The 16,395-nt window shown below is 30.1% G+C and overlaps 1 protein-coding gene and 1 long non-coding RNA gene across 3 annotated transcripts in view; one reads left to right on the plus strand and one right to left on the minus strand.

The window, feature by feature from the left end:
* Positions 1 to 16,395, plus strand: part of LOC136796999 (uncharacterized) — a 531,363-nt gene that overhangs the window by 233,119 nt on the left and 281,849 nt on the right. The window contains exon 2 of the long non-coding RNA XR_010844796.1: positions 755 to 830. This is a non-coding gene — a long non-coding RNA (uncharacterized lncRNA). The remainder of the gene's footprint in view (positions 1 to 754; positions 831 to 16,395) is intronic.
* The window catches only part of Dh31 (diuretic hormone class 2), a 322,542-nt gene that overhangs the window by 76,235 nt on the left and 229,912 nt on the right, over positions 1 to 16,395 (minus strand). The window lies entirely within an intron of this gene.

Genomic DNA, 16,395 nt, shown 5'->3' on the forward strand with positions numbered 1-16,395 from the left:
AAAATTAAATTGGTTAAGGATTTTATTTATTTTTGTCAATATAACTAAATATTATCACCAAAGTACAAAAGGTTTAATGCTCAAATCCATTTAATGTCCAGAGACCTCCAAATACTTACTATTTTTTATCAAAATAGATGGATTGGTTTTTAGAGATATGAATTTGAATGCAATGCTAAAGTTATAAGCTATGCCTACCCTAGTACATTTACATCCGTTAAAATTTATTTGTATTTTAGGAAAAATAAGATTTAGAAATGTCTATCTCTTTCCAAGAGAAAATATCATACAAAAACATAGAAATGCGAAAATAGTTTAGTAATTAAGTAAATGACTCGTTCTTTAAAATAAATTTGTAATTTTAGTGGGCCCTTAGACTTTCTATTCCTCTTGGGAGTATTCCATACATCCCAAACCTACTACTAACTACATAAACATGGGGTGCTCCAAAATTTTACATCACACTAGGCTATGAAATGTTATATTGTCTAGGTAATGATTTATTACTAGAAAAGTTATATGTAAATAAAATACCTAACATTCAATGGAATATTCGGACAAATTGTACTCTTATTTTAAATAAAAGTAAAATGTTAAAATTTCTAATTTTATAGGGAAAAATGTATTCTATTTCAACTTAAAAGTCAACGAAAATATTTATTTGGTCTTAAGAAATAACTATTTTATCCATTAATGATCCAGTAGTCATATGTGATCTAAGAGATATTATAAGAACATTTTTGTGTGTTTCTAGTGCTTCTTCAATTCTGCCAATCATCGCTTGTGCTATCCTCTTAGCCTACCGCTGTGTTGCTCCTTATCAAAAAAAGGTACAGTACACATTTGAAAAGTATTTATGCATATAAGTACATTGCTTGTATATTTGTACAATTGGTTGTAGTAGAGAATATACTCTTAAGTTCATTGATTTCTATAGTTCGAACTAGTATTACTTGTTATTAATTTATATAATCAATTATACTAACTTTTATACCATAAAATTTATGATAGTTAAATTTTGAATCCTATGTACAATATTGTATACTTTCTAAATTTGCTCACTGTTTTGTCTTTTTCATGCAAATTTTGATTTTGATATTATGCTACTTTAATATAACATATAGGTGGATAGTAGTGACCTCTCACAAATGACAGGTCACTATTTACGAGCTTCAAAGGGAAAGGGGGGGGAGGAGGGAATGACTACTCGAGTGTTAATATTATTTTTATTTCATTCAAGGAAATGATTAGTTATGTTTCTTTAAAGTCGAGACCTTCAGTTTAAATATATTAATTATAATATTATATCTAATATAATGTTTATTACCATAATTTACTACCATTACTTTAATTTTTTTTATCCAAATAATGTAATTAATTAAAAAATATATATATATATATAATTCTTGTTGTTGTTGGTTGGGGCTTTTGTGCATAAAACCCTGAGGTCATCAATGCCTACGTTTCTCAATTTATAATTCTATTTCAAACCTATTCTCAATCTGGCTATAGCTACCTCTTCCCTGCGATTGGAACGGTTTGATATGGTCCATGGTTTAATGGTTTTTTTACTAGTTATTAATTTACTTGGCGGGCTTTCATTCCACATGGCTTGCCAACTAGCTAATATTTCATTTTTCATCGGAAGACTTATTTCTTTGGGTGTCAGAATGGTAGTTACCCAGAAGGGCAAGGGCTTGTTTGGCTACAACGTCTGCCAGTTCATTTCCAGCAATCCCCACGATATAATTCTTGTTATTACAAATCTAATAATGTTTATTCATCATCCTATAATAGTTATTTTTTATTTAACATTGAACTTTGAACTAATTTTTTACATCGATAAACTATCAATTAGCTGATCTCCGTAAATAAAAAAATATATTAGTATTTTTGTTCAACCTTTGTAATAATCATACGTTCTGATGGCTCACAATGTTTAAAATTTATGATTTATGAAAATGCTTACCTAACTTCTTTTTCAAGAATTAAGAAGTATGGTTCTTCCAGTATTTTAAATTTACTTTACCTGTGTAATGAAGGATTTAATTACTATTTACTCATTTGTTAGGCAGTGAATTTAATATGTTTCAGAACAGCCAACTTCCTTGTAGTCACATAAACATTCTATAAATATTCCTTTGAAGCGTTCCAATGTTTTAAAATAGTCTTGAAAATCACCTAAACAATCCAGAGACAGTTTACTAGTACTCAATTAGTCATTGAAATTTATTGTACATTATAAGAAATCAATTATATCAAAATATTTTATTAAATATTTATATCAATACATATGAATATGTTATATAAATATTAGTAGCAAAATCAAATATCAAAACAATAGCAAATTCCCACACTTATAAGCCTGTGAATGAGTTATTAGGATTGGCTGGTACAAGTTGGCCGATTTACTCAGGAGCGGCTTTGGAGCACAAATCAAAGGGAGCTTGTGCAAGCGTTAGTGATCTATACTAGCATTTGAATGTATTGTGGATTTGCGAGAAGCGTGAAATGTATGTATAGGCCTTGGTACCACCTCAACTCACATGCAAAGTTTCATCTCTCTAACTCAATTTGGAGGAAAGGAGGAGACACATGAAGCCTTAAAAATATTTAGAAAGGACAAAGTTTTGACTTACAATTACTCCCATTTTTATGGTACAGTTCTGGGGCTTTTCTTGGACGAGGGAGTTTGGTTTTGACCGCCTCATGGCTGCAGCCATACCAGTTTGAATCTAGTGGACATTGACTTTTATATTGTAGGACCGCCACATAATGAAGGATCCCTACCATGGTTTGAGAAACTTGGTCATCTGTAGATAAAACACCCATTTTCTCCCCTATTTCAGAAATGACCAGTAAGAGTGTCATAAAAAAAAAGTTCTGGTATTCTCCACAAAACAACCATACATGCAGAGTATGTTGTAAAAAATAAGTTTTATTATTATTTCATATAACAGTAGATGGTGACACTGCTTCTCTGGCATGGACTAGAGACTTACTTTTTTTAGGGCTAAGCTGACTGTTGGCTTCCGTTTATGAAACACACACTTTGTCTTTTGTTATAAAAAACTTTCCCCAACTCCACAACACAATCCCATTCTATTTGATCCAAAGGTATGTACATTCTTAAAAATTTAGTGGGAAATGAATATACTTGTAGCATCTTATAATAATTTTAGGTGGATATGAAATGGATATAAATAAGCACCCGTTTTCACCTTCTTTGTTAAAATTGTAGGGATAAATTTTTTACATTGTACATTGTAATTTTAATTTTATTTTAATGTGAAAATTGACTGTGGTAATTTGTCAGATTGACCTGGGCAGAATAGCCAGCAGGAGAAGTTGTTTTTTAAATGATTTAGTTCTAAAATTTTATTAAAATTGTCCCTGAGGATGGAAACGGACTTATAAAAATAATAAAAATGTTTTGAGACTAAAATGGATAATATTTTATTTAATTATACAATATCAACCAGTATCAAGAAATTGTTAAGATTATAAATATTATATTCTTGTTTTTATTAAAATAGCAATAAATTCATCAAGAGCTCACCAGTTTAAGCAAAACCTGGGAATTTAATGTAAGTAGGGGGGGTAAGTGAATTTTGTCTGATGCGCACACAGCACAAGATTTTTTTTATCATTTAGTAATGTTTTAGTTATATGTATTTATTGATATATAAATTCTCAATTCAAGGATGAATTCTAACGTTTGTACTAGGAGAGAAAAATACTTTATATTAATAATTAATAATTAATAATAATTATTAAAAATGTTGAGCTGACCAACTTCATTGGGTTGCCTCTTACTCAGCATACTTAACATTGGTAAAGTACAATTTTTTTGAATCCTATTAATATAAATAGTCGGAGGATAAAACAATATAAATAGTTAAAAAATTGTAATTATGTGCTAATATTACACATGATTTTTTTATTATTATTTATATTTTTTTTCTAGCTTTTTTTTTATAGATGTGTTTAATTTCTCTATTATAATTATTTTAAAACCTTCTCTTTTTTAATCAAACATTAAACATAATTAAAGTCAAAAGTATAAAGGTTATATAAACATTTTACATATAGTAAAAAATATACATACATAAAAACCCAATATGGTCGTTCACAATTATAATCAATTAGAATTTTTAAAAAAACCCTAATATATGTATGTATTAGATAACTGATTATAATAAAAAAGAAATATGTAATTATATCTGACCAACTTCTCTAGCTCAGCTTATTCCGGAGTAAAGAATATCATGTTGTTAAACCAACAAAATAAAAAACAGTTTATTTTGAAAGTTTTAAAATTATCCTCACGCTTATTAATCTTTATTCGTGTTGAGCTGGCGAACATGCCCACCTTCCATAAGCCATTTGAAGAGTAGAATAAGTCAGAACCGACTTATTTTACAGTATGTCATATACATTTTTGACTTACTGTCATACACATGTTTCTCATTCGATTGTTTCCAGTTGAGGGATGCAATAAAGTACTTCACTTGATATAATAAAATGCTTTATTTAACTTCCTTGTGTCAAGAAGAAAAGAACGAAATAGGATGAAATTGGACGAGAGAAACGAAAACCGACTAACATGATTATGGAAGGAACCGTAACCACATTTGGGAAGCAGTTGACCAGAGTAGCGGGGTACATTGTGCCAGTGCCAGTTCGATCTCGTTTGGAGTTTTATCTCATCATCGGTTATCTCCCAGCTGCCATTACCCTCTTCAATTTTATCTCCGGCCCTAAATCGGAACTAAATAGCTTTTTGGGGGCTCCTTTATTAGAAGTGATCTCTTGCGTCACGTCAAAAACGAATTTGACTACTGGCCAGGACAGAGGTAAGCGAAAGGATGATTTCATATGACAACGTCATGGCTTGACCCTGGTGGGGCTTATTATTGCCTGATATACTTGTAAGGATCTTAAGGGTCTATTTTTGAGGAAAGAAAGTATTTTATACTATCTTTAGAATTAACGAGGAGTTGTTCTGATATTTATTTGTTATTTCGTATCATCCAGGGAAAGTAACATTAGGGATCTATTGATAAATATTAACCTATATTACTTAAGAATTATCAAATCGTCGTTAGGGGTCGCAAGATATAAATACGAGGAGCTTAGGGTGCTTCGTAGATATAAACTCTGAGCAATGTAAAAGGGTGTCTAAGATTAGAATTTTTTAAAAAAAGGATAAAACTAAGATGCTATTGATAATGATAAACAAAGATAGTGACATAGAGTATTTTAGAAAATAATAAACCAGGACGTCTGAACATAGGCTTAGGCCGGATTTCACTAAGGGGTGAGCAGACCTCAGCGCATATTAAACGCACAAATATATTTTATATATATAGTTAATCCGGAAACATTGAGTAAAAGAAAGATATGTAATTCCGCATTCCAAGAAATACCTCCACCATTTTATTGCTACTTCATAAAATTCATTCATTGCTTTTTAAATGTTTATTAACTATTATCACAATGAACTATTGAAAATCGAGCATAAACTTTATTATTGTACATGAATACATACAATAAATAAAAAAAAAAAAAAAAAAATAAGAGCTAATGAAAAGGTTTGCTATGAAAGCAGCAGCCTTCTGGGAATGTTGGCAAAAATATTAACCACCTCTTCTACATCAAATTTATTTTCAACAAACATTCTGAGATTATTAAAATGCCAAACTGTAAGTCATAATAGCAAGAATGGAATCTAAAAAGGTTACTTTTTATTCGTTTCCCTCATTATTTTTAGAGATAAGTATATGATGAATAATTGAATCTAACCTTTTTTTTATCGAAGAATCGATGTATATCCATCTTGTCCCTTCTATGGTGTGGTTGTATTCTTGTGATCCGTGAAGATGTCAACTCAACAATGTTACCTTACTAATTATAGCATGTTGTAATCCATGTTTCCATCCTTGATTGAATTGGCATTATTATTATTTCTTATCTTGTTATATCGCCTTTTGAAAATTATAGTGTTGTAAGTTGCAGTTGTAAGGAGAAAGCAGCGTCAAACTTTCATAAGACTTTAAAATAAATCAAATCACAACTACTTGTAATTTTGTTTTTTCCCTTCAGCTTTTAGCCTGCTTGCTTGACATTTTTAGATATTCAACCAAAATTGTCATAAGTTGCTCTCACCCTTTTACAAACGTTAATTTTGTTTCTCTCTGTCATGGCGTATGTTGTACTCTACTAGTAAGGTGTTCCTATAAACCTATAAACCTCTGTCACTTGTACACGTAGAAGAGAATACGATAATTAATTGTTTATAGTTGCACTGACATAATTCTTAACAGGCGATATGTATTCTTAACAACTACCATGGAACTAACTAATCCAATATTTTTTTTTTTACCTTAGTTGCTTTTTATGGTAATTTGTTTTGTAATGTTGTATCAGAAAGGATATCATCTATGTTCCTAAATTATATAAAAATGGTTATAAGTGATGTTGAAGATCAAATAATTATCTGAAAGGACAATGATAAGGTCAGCTCTACCGTAAATGGAGTTTGGTGGTCAGAGGTCTATCTGGCCGAGTATCAGAGGTTTAGCGTCCACTTCATAAAGCAATTCTTGATATCGAGTTCTGTCCGCAAATCGCATCCCACTCAATCACATATTTCTTTTCCTTTGTTGGTCTTTGATCCCTGAATAGCTGTAAGATTGAGAAATTACTCAAAAGTCAAGATGAAAAATTATTGGTGACCGTGCAATGAAAAAATGCTTTATAATTTATGCTTTATAAATTATAAAAATGCCGGAGATAAAAAATCAAACATACGCGTATACATTTTATTTCATATTTTCAGGTTTATGTTATTTATAACTATGTTTTATTATACTGGTTTTATGTACACTAATTTTATTTTTTTACCATCATATCCTGCAATGCTACAATATTTATTCTACTATTTTCCATTATATTCCATCTTCCTAATATTATTTTCCATTATTCTTGCTTAAAATCAAAAAAACCTACCTAGATCTCCTCACTATTCGTTCCCGTCCAATCATTTAACACCAGATCCCAACAGGTGTATTTATATATGCTCTTTAGAACCGCCTTCTTTTGCAAATCTTTCGTCATACGTGCAACCTCCTTCTGGAATTCTCTTCTCTTCTCCATTCGCCAGTCCTCATCCATTCCTTCCTTTAAACAACACCTATTTCTTCACTTATTGTATGACCAAACCTCCGTATCATTGGACTCAAATAAATAGGCATATATTGACTAACATTATAAACAGTAGTTAAGCCAATATCCCAATGTAATTTCATTTCACTTACTGAAAACTTTTAAATGCTTGCCAGACAAAAATCTTAATGTATGAACCATATATTTATTCTTAGGGGGCATATGTCCCAGAAAACAATTATTTTTCATTTCTTTTCATAGAGCAATAACAACAGACGCAGGACGGTAATTGTTCCTATTGTAAAATCCATGAGCACTTTGAGACAAGGCTCTAAACAGAAGGTCCCCAAGTAAGTCAAATTGATCATGCACAGACATGAAATAAAAAGCACAGCTGCGTAAATGATGCAAGTCCATATAGAATGTACGGTATTAGCTGGGATCATTATAATTATGAAACTTCACCTAAGGATAAATCGCACAGAAAAGAAACATCTGCTTCCGAATGAACAGTAGAATAAAAAATGCCTTATTATAGAAGAAGGAGTGATTAGGATTTAGGTGGCCTAACAGTCAATGAGGCATGCCTATGTCAAGGTAGAATCCATCCATACAGAAAAGTAAGATGTCAAGCGAAGATAAGATATATTCGTAATTACTGATTTAATGATGAATGTGATCAGGCATTTCAGAAAAGATAAGAAAAATGGAAACGTGGATTAATAGAAAAATACACAGCTCATTTACAAAAAATATAGAGGGAGGAGAATGGATAAGAAGATAAGAAGGAAGAAGGTAAATGCATTAGGAAATAATTGGAGGAGTTTGAAAACTGAATAAACTACAATAAATCTCTTAAATTCAATAAAATGGTTGTCCAGGAGAGGAAAAATTATCAAAAATGAACAGGGTGAAATACTAATTATGGATGCAGAGGTTAAAGAAAAGACATTTCGAGAACTTGCTGAACCCCAGAGGATCCAGGAACTCCCAGGAAGACCAACTAAAATTACCTATTGGGCATCGATGATTTAGAAACTATTTCGCCAGACAATGAAGTCATGATGAGAAAACTAAAAAACAACAAGTAAGCGAGAAATGATGAACTCCCTTCAAAATTGCTTAAAACAGGGCATCAATAATTCGCGTGGAAATTGCAGAAACTGATAGCTCAAAAAGGGAAAAAGAGATCTTCCTTAAAAAATGGAATGAGACCCTTATGGTGTAAGTATGCAGAAGGGAGGGAAAATGAGCAGTATGTAGCAACTATCCAGTGATATGCTTAACACTGAATATAACAGTTTCTATAATAAATGTTTAAAATAATAAAAATATAATATTATAATTTTGTTTTAATAATATCTGCAATCTTATTTAATCAAAATACGTTTTATTCATATGCCATATTCATATATTCCTTACTATCCTTTGAATGGTAAAGACTGAGGAAAAAATAATTAAATGCGAATACTAGACAAAAAAGGTTTTTATGTATTTATTTTTTTTTTAAAGAGGTCCTGTATGAATATTTATGAAGTTCTATTAGCAAGCCTTTAGTATAGAGGAACTCGAGTAAAATAAAGTTTGAATTATTCTTCTCAATTTTCTCAAATTAATATATTCTGTACTGTTTTTTTAAACAAGTTCCTGAGATAAAAATTAGCTTGAAGTAATACTTGGATATGCGGTAGAATTCTTTAATCATTAAATTGTGAGAAAGTACCAGTTTTTTTTTTCGTTATAGGTTTCCTTCCTTTAGCTCAAGTCATCCTTTTTTTTTTGGCTCTCATTAAAAAAAAAATGATATTTTGCTGTAAAGAAAATATTTCATCAATTCCTGTCATTTTCGATAGAATATTAACATGTTTTATAGAATATTGGTGAAAGAATTCAAAAACAAAGCCTGAAGCATTTCAAACACTAGTAAAATATCACATTAATCCTAAAAAAGAATTAACATATTGCAATAGTACATCACTTAACTGTGTATCTCGTAATTCCAAAAAATAACTTACAGCATTATATTATACTATAAAAAAAAAATCCTTGATGGTCTTATTACGTTACAAATAAACTTCCACAAAGACCTTAACATCCCACTCGTTGCAGATTTGGCCCAAAACAGATATGCGTCTTTTCATTCCAAACTCCTTACTTATCCTATTAGTTCTTAATCTCTTATTCTTAGCAATCCCTGATAATCCTTCGAGGCGACTGAAAAGAAGATTGTCACGGGACCTTCTAATTTAAATTAATGCTTGAAGTACCACCAATGGGTAGTTTCTTCCTAAGATTTGTGTCAGGTGTAATTGAAATATTCCACTTATTTACTTATTATATTTAGTATTTTGTACAGTTGTAAATTACATTAAATAAATTTTTAAAAAAAGATCGTTTACTGTGGACACGTCGAAAGAATTCTTAAGTCTGAGTACGAAAAATTATGCAAGTAAGCAAACGCTACTGTTATTAATACTATTCAACAGTTATCACTATAATTCAAAGTCTGTTGTTATAAATTATATAGTCGTTTCTAGTAACATATGGTCTATTAAGCTAACCTTGCTTTTGTTTAAATAAATAAATTTTATTCAATAGTCCCAAAACAATTTATTGCGTTATAAGACCGACGTTTCGGCCATTCTTAAAGACTATCTTAATATAATTTTAGAACCACGTCTACATATTTAAAAAAAAAAAATTGTACGCTATTCTGCCCAAGTCATTAATTTCAGTTCACAATTACCTTATTTTGTTAACTTTTCACATTAAATTTTAAAAAATTTTATATTTTTTAATTTTTAAATAAAGTTTTTTAAAATTGATGTGGTTCTAAAATTGTATTAAGATCGTCCTTGAAGATGGCCGAAAAGTCGGACTTATAAAGAAATAAATTGTTTTGAGGCTAAAATTTATTTATTTAAACAATAATAACCAGTCTCAACAAAGTGTAAAGATTATAAATAAACTAACCTTGCTTATTAACCAAACTTGCTACTTTGGGGCCAGAGGAAATTTATGTTTTTCTACTTGACCAAATCATGTGTTCCTACTTTATCACCTCTGAAGGGAAGAAGTAGCCATCAGGTCCAAGGTGTAGTGGAGTGCCACCAGATGCCCGCATCTGTCTAAATATTTTATGTTTAACACATGCTAAGTCAGTTCTCACAAAGTCACAAGCATCTCATCCCTCCTTTGTGACCTTTTTCCTCTGGTTGCTTAGATTTCATCGGTTATTCCCAGTACTGCCAAATGAATCTACGTTATGAGCCATAAGCCTATCTTCTGTAAAATCTCCTAGTAATTTTAAGATATCCAATTAGATGAATTTATAACCGCCAATTTTGACTTATCCTTAGTTATATGTTTATCGGTTATAGTTGCCCACGCTCAGCGGAGAAGGGGGTGAGTTAAAGGAAAATAATAATGCAAAGGAAAACAAATAAAACAATAAAGAATTACTCTTTAGGCGCCACGTTATTTTTTTTCTTGGAAATAACGAAAACCCTGAAGCATTATGCCCACAATATAGCTAAAATATATCACTATATAAACAATTGTTGAATTATGACCACTGGCGAATACCTTTACATGTAGATAACAGAAAACCTAGGGGTGTTACCTACCCACCTGTTGAATTTTCGTAATATTCCGTGAACACCAACAAAAAAAAACATAGGTAAATTAACAAGTTGAAAGCAGAAAAAGAACAGCAGAACTATATATACAAAAGTTTACTAATAAGAAGAAATATATACATATATATACAGACAATCAAAAAGGAAAAAAAAAAAAAAGAATTTTTATCAATTAATAAAACATTTAAAACTTATAGGTTGACTTAACCTTAACTTAAATGCTAACCCTTAATAACTATATTTACATTATTATTCTCTTATAAAACCCACTCGTCTGAACATACGTGTTCCAAAATCAAAACTTTCGCCTTCATCAAAAACAAAAACTTACTTGTCTAAAAAAACATATCGTTTGTGTTTTGTTTTCACCATGACAACCGTAACACCTCTTGTCTACACTGATCTAGCCAGTGTTTTTATTTCACCATGGCAACCGTAACAAATTATCTCTGTTCCTACCTTTAACTAACACAAAATTTGATTGGATAAAGTTTTCCCCTACCAGTCTAACATTCCCTTTCTATTCTTCTATTATGTATTTACAGTTATTAGGCTTAAAATATAAAGTAACTTCATTCTTCAACTATTTCGTAAGAAGTTCGTTTCAATGTTGATATAACATGCTATCTTACAATAGAATGTAAATATTTAAATCTTTATTGATGCATTGGGTTATTTATCTTACAAAGTGATTGGTTGCGACGAAATCTCTTTGAAATAGCGAATTCATTTTTTTATGTGTCACAGCTCAAGCAACGATATACTCCATAAAAAGAAGGATAGATAATATTAGCTCATTCTTAATTCAGGTTGTTGATGTGAGATTTGCTTTCTCAATTTTGCATTTATGTGATCTGCTCCTTCTCTGTCAAGTTAATGCAACTATGAGTGCTTTGTTAATAACATTTAATTCAATGACTTAAGCTTTCGAATCCTTCAACAATGTTCTAACCTTTACTTTTGTCATTATAAAGACATCTCGTCTTTATTATCTTTTTTAGGATATTAATTCAATTTTTTCTGGATTCGAAATTTCTTTTAACATAAATCACTAAGCTCACTTATTCACTTTTTAAAAACTTCATATCAAGTAAAATATACAACAATTAACTAATGAACTGTGGATAGAGTTACTAGTATTACTAACTAACTTGTAATGACGCTAGTTCCTAGACCAGAGGAATATATGTACTGCTTATAGAATTCCACTAAGATATTGCTGAACCTTGCGCGTATCCATATCTGATGTTGCTGTAATAAAGTGTTAATATTCATTATGGCCAATTCCCAACAATTATTCCCCAAATTTCCTCCAACTTTGTTACGAATCGGACAAGCCGTTATTGAAATATAGTTGAGTCAAGGAAAATAGGTTTGTGTTCGCGTAAATTAGATATATACATGCGTAATACCTGAAGATAATTGGAATTACCGTAGAGGATGTTATGCTCTTCATATGAAATTGACTGTAAAAAAACAAATAGACATAAAACATAATCCATTTTTTTTATGCACTTAAAAATTACATCCAATATGATCCCAGTGATACAATTAATAATTTAATTAACAACTACTAAATTAAAAATAAAATAATAATTATAAACAAAAAATTAAATTAAATTAAAAATAATTAAAATAACTGAAAGGATTTTGAAGTGAATAATAAAACTGAAAATTTACAATTAGTGAATTAATATAATAATGAGATTAAAACAAGATAAAGAATATGATAAAAATAAAGATCCATAATATCTATTGCTAAGCTCACACATACATTGTTAATTCAAATTGTAATATAATAAATAAATTATGTGGAGTTAAGAAAATAAAAATATAGGCAAATATGGTCATTTGGTGAATCAAAATCAATTATTGGGAATCATAGAAGTAAGAAATTATGAGGACAAAAATTCATTTTCAAATTTTGTATAAATACAAAGCCTTTCTATAGTGGGAAGCAACAAGTATACAAATAAAAAAAAATTAAAATATAGCATATTAGAGGATTTATCAAAATAGTAAGACCATACTCTACTATGTAACATTTTTAACTGGAACCTTGTAATCTTCAGAAGAAATAGAGTCATAAAAGAAGAAGGATGGTCTTTGGTGATTATCCAAGAGCTATAAGCGTAGCCTGAGGAAATAGAGTGCCTAGAAGGGCCACCGCTTCGTCGGAGACCTCAAATTGCCAGGGATTGGCGCTAAGCCATCTCATATCTCGTGTTCTGACTCTTATATTCTCTTCTTGATATCCTTCTGTGTAAATAATAACTTAGCACCTCCGTACAGATATATACTGGCTTCACCTTCACCTTTCGTTTATTCATATCGTAATTTTTTTCCCCTGCCGTCTTTGCCTTAAAACTTTGATATAGATAATATAAGTATTTAACTCAGCAATACCAAATTCAATAAATCTGTAAAAAAAAAATAACTAAACTATTTCCTATTATATACTACACTCCTGTACCAAAAAGGTTCAATTGTAATATATAAATCTGGGGTGATTTATTTATAACATTGTTAAAAATTTTAGAGAACTCGAAGGAGTACTCTAAAGGTTCGGTTTTCCCCGAAATATACATAACTATATATATATATATAATTAAAGAGAAAATGATGATAATAAAAAAAAATAATCCTATGTAAAATGTTTATTTTATTTTTTATTTATTTTTTTATGATCTCCTTCTTTTATAAACAGGTTGTTGCGATTGCCATGGTAACATAAAAACGCTGTTGATATCAGCGTAGACAAAACTGACTATGGGGAAAAACAAAATCACGATCGATATGTTTAGACGAGTGGGCTTTGGTTTTGTGAAGGGGAATCTTCAGCACGTCCTGGATAGGAGAGTTGTGGCATTACATCGTTAGAGATTATATCTCTTTAATTCTAGTGATACGGAGACAGGAAAGGAAATATCGGACAACCTTGTGTTCTGCCAGGAGTACACCCAAAGACTACGTGGGGTTCGAACTAAATTTTATTTTAATGTTACTTCTATGTTCCTTTATGAGGTAATGTAAATAATAGTTGATAAGGTTAATCATTTAAGTTAAAGTTGAGTCAAACTATAAGTTCTCATTGTTTTATTAATTGATATGAATTATTTTCTATCCTTTTTCATTCTGTGTACATATATTTCTTCTTATCATTAAACTTTTGTACATATAGTTCTTCTGTTCATTCTTATGCATGTACACTGCTTTCAACTTGTTAATTTTACCTATGTTCTTTTTTGTTATGTTTACTTAATATTTCGATAATTCAACAAGTGGAAGGTAACACCCCTAGGTTTTCTGTTATCTACATGTAAAGATATTGCCCAGTGGTTATAATTCGATTACTATTTATATAAGGGTATATTGTGTGTATATTGTTTCGGGATTTTCGTTATTTCCAAGGAAAAAATAACGTGGTGCCTAAGGAGCAATTTATTCTTTATTGTTTTTCTTTTTTCCCTTTTGGAGATTATACTATTTTTTTATATATTTTTTTTATTATTTTCCTTTAACCTCCAGGGACCTATAACAAATTTGAAATCACATCTTTGCACATATTTCTAGTCCACGATGTCCAAGAGGAGATTCATAACTTTATATTACTTTTCCGAGTTTTATTAATAGACAATTTGCAATTAAATCTTTAGAGATATAAAATGATTACAAATACGGGGAAGGAGATAGAAAACTCACAAATAAATAAATATTATCAACTTGAGAAAGGGGATGGAGGCAGAAATCGAAACCTACTTTAGGAAAGGACTTTTCATTTGTTTTAAATAAAATTTAAATATTGCAAATCAATATATTTCTTTCTGCGTATGAAATGGCATAGCCATCAGTTGATGTATTTAGTAGTATTGATGTAGCTGACATGAGCTTGAGGATTTAAATAAACAGATTAAATAATTTTTATACCTCGATTTTTTATTTCCCTACATCCCGAAAATAACTTTAAATTTATGTTCTCTTTCACTTGTGGTGGCAAGTCCAGTTTTCGTTTTCTCGCTATACAAAATCTGAGCTGTTATTGTCTAGCACGTAAACGAAAAGTTTCCTTTCTGGTGAAGTTTGGGTGAAATATGAGGCCTCAGAATGACGTTGGTGGAGAAGAGGTGTATGAATTGCTTGTGGTAGATGAAGCTTACGAATAAGTGAAGCCCATTTTCCTCTCGCCGTTCTTTCTCTCAGCTGGAATGAGGTGGGGGATTGTTGTAAATAGCCTTCTTTCATAGTAATCTTGTATGAAATTAGTTTTACTTTATGAATTGATACTTTTGATTTTAATATGTATGAACATTGATTATGTTTGCGCGTGTGTAAATGAGCATATGCACGAGCATGTGTGAATGCATTTTTTTTATCTAAATATCTCAGAAATTCTGATTAGAAATACATTCCTATATGTTTTTATTTTTATATTATACTATAAATATTTTTTATTTACGTATATTTTCCAATCCATCTTAAATATTTTTTACTTTAAATTTGTGTTAAGATAGGAAACTGGACTTCGATTCCGACTGTTATAACACTTACTCGGCAAACTGTCCAAGCTTCGAATCCATTACAAAAAAATGATTTACTAGGCGATATTAAGGCTTACGGAGTTGAGCTTTGAAGCTTCACTAAACTATCGAATTCTCATCCGTAAACAATTTTTACAATTCAAAATCCTTCGTTAAATCCTTTATGCTCCATACTTTGTCACATATAATATAATCCTTAAAGACCAAAATATTCCATATGTAACCTATTAAACCAGAGCACATATTAATCCACTCTAAGCTCCCTGCCACCTAAAAATCATTAAGTTCTAGCATTGTTTCCTCCTCTATTATACTGATAATTCTAGGTGCCTGATTAGAAGATGGCCTCGAGACTAAGAATATTATTGGAGTGCTACCTATGGACAGTATATCCAAAAATCATTCATGTTATTAAAAGTTATCTAATCTACTTGTATTATTAATTTAAATACACTTGTTAACATTAATTAATAAATACATATGTATGTATCTACATATATAGAACTTTTTTCTTTACGGTTAAAGATGTATATTTTTGTGCTTCTTGAGGATCAGTCAGTGGAAAAAGCATGTTTTTAGTAAGTAATGTTTTAATTGTAATAGTTATTAATCTTAAATTATACTTCTTACATGTAGTTTTTTTTTAATGATTAGTTGAAGAAACTCTTACTCTAACTTAAAAAAAAAAACCTGTTTTTTTTTTCAATGAATATATACATATAGTTGTTGAAATTAACACGTTCAAACATGAAAACTCCATCTTAATATGTTTTATAACAATGTAGCCTTGATTCTCCTCCTATAACCTTACTCTCGCATTTCTTACTTTCTTCATTTCCCTTTCTCCATTTATTTCTTCTTATCTCCTGGTCTTTCCTAATTTCTTTAACTTATTCTTTATAGATTCTTTCCACTGTATCATTTATTTGTTGCTCACATTTATATGTATATAAATAATAATGTAATCAATCTACTACTGTCTTGTCCATAGTTAGTAATCAACTAATTTATATTTTCATTCCATTATTGTGTATATTTCCAAATTTTTAGTC

The sequence above is a fragment of the Halyomorpha halys genome, unplaced genomic scaffold, assembly GCF_000696795.3.
Source record: "Halyomorpha halys isolate HHAL.00 unplaced genomic scaffold, Hhal_1.1 Scaffold155.1, whole genome shotgun sequence".
In the NCBI taxonomy this organism is placed as follows: domain Eukaryota; kingdom Metazoa; phylum Arthropoda; class Insecta; order Hemiptera; family Pentatomidae; genus Halyomorpha; species Halyomorpha halys.